A 1,757-nucleotide genomic window follows, 5' to 3' on the forward strand; every position below is an offset into this window, starting at 1 on the left:
TTTTTGTGGCATATAAACTGGAATTTGATCATCACCCTCTAATTGTAATTAATTGACCAAGGAATTGGCTGTTGATGAATTTTAGAGTAGACTAGAAAGGTCTAAGGAATTAGGGTCTAGTCACATATAGTTTGCCATAAATTAAATCCTACATGATTAAAATAGTTAGTAAGAAAAGTTAATCCAGAAAATTAGATAACTCTGAAACCTTAACTGTTTTTTCCATAGTTTATTCCCAATTTACTTACTTGCCTTTCTTCAATATTCTTTATATTGTTTAATGTCTTTTTAATTCCCAAACATTACTTTCTGTTTGCCTGACTAAGTCTATCACTCAATTATTGTTGCTTGATCCATCAATCCTCGTGGGATCGACCCTCACTCACCTGAGGTATTACTTGGTACGACCCGATGCACTTGCCGGTTAGTTTGTGGGTTATAAATTACCGCACCAAGTTTTTGGCGCCGTTGCCGGGGATTGATAGTGATTAACAACTATCAGTTATTTGATTGCTTAGATTAGGCGTTTTAGTTTTTATTTTTTTATTTAAATTTTGCCTTATTATTTTCGAAATTTTCTCTAATAATAGTATTAATATTTTTCCTTAATTTCTGAAATTAAGTTTGGTGTCAGCTAGTTAATTTTATTTTTTCTATTTATTTTCCTGTTAATTTTTGAATTTCTTTTAATTCAGTTATTATTTTTGAATTTTTATTTATTTATTTATTTAGTAATTTTATTTTATTATTTTACATAGGTTACCTCACTGGGAGTTCTCTGCACTCTGACGTAGAGAATCTCATATTTTCTTGCCTTCTATCTGTTTATGAGCAGGAACAGGGACAAGGAACCTTTGTTAGACTTTGATCCTGAACCTGAAAGGACTTGTAGGCGACGTTTACAACAAGCAAGACTTTACAAGGCTGTAGAGTCCACTATGGATAATAATAATAATGCTGTTAATGCCAATGTGGCAAATCCGAATGGGGATGATCAACAAAGAAGAGTGCTTGGCTCTTACTCTGCCCCTACTGCGGATCTTTATGGAAAAAGCATTGTGGTACCCCCTATAGCTGCAAACAACTTTGAGTTGAAGCCACAATTGGTCACCCTGGTGCAACAAAACTGCCAGTATCATGGGCTCCCTCATGAAGATCCAAATCAGTTTATATCTGATTTTTTGTAGATTTGTGATACTGTGAAGACAAATGGAGTGAACCCAGAGGTGTACAGGGTCATGCTCTTCCCGTTTGCTCTGAGGGATAAAGCAAAGCTATGGCTAGATTTCCAACCGAAGGAGAGTTTGAATACTTGGGAAAAGGTTGTTATTGAGTTTCTCACTAAATTTTTTCCAGCAAAGAAGCTGACCAAGCTCAGGTTGGAGGTTCAGACTTTCAGACAGAAGGAGGGTGAAACTCTTTATGAAGCTTGGGAGAGATACAAGCTACTGACTAGGCAATGCCCTCCGGACATGTTCTCCAAATGGACCCAACTAGATATCTTTTATGAAGGCTTGGGTGAGATGTCTAAGATGAGCTTAGATACCTCTGCAGGGGGTTCATTGCATAAGAAGAAGACACCAGAGGGGACTATTGAGCTTATTGAATTGGTTGCTAGTAACCAATATTTATACTCATCAAACAAGAATCCTGTGAACTCTGAGACCTCTCAGAAGAGAGGCGTGTTAGAAGTAGAAGCTATTAATGCTCTTCTTACTCAGAACAAGCTTATGTCTCAAAAAATAAATTTACTTACT

General features: G+C 36.3%; 1 non-coding gene across 1 annotated transcript; it reads right to left on the reverse strand.

The window, feature by feature from the left end:
- Window positions 1–1,370: 1,370 nt before the first annotated feature.
- On the reverse strand, window positions 1,371–1,479 carry LOC112752831 (small nucleolar RNA R71). The gene has a single exon (XR_003177244.1). It is a non-coding gene; the product is annotated as a small nucleolar RNA R71 (small nucleolar RNA).
- Between the last annotated feature and the right edge of the window lie 278 nt (window positions 1,480–1,757).

The sequence above is a fragment of the Arachis hypogaea genome, chromosome 15 (genome assembly GCF_003086295.3).
Source record: "Arachis hypogaea cultivar Tifrunner chromosome 15, arahy.Tifrunner.gnm2.J5K5, whole genome shotgun sequence".
NCBI lineage: Eukaryota > Viridiplantae > Streptophyta > Magnoliopsida > Fabales > Fabaceae > Arachis > Arachis hypogaea.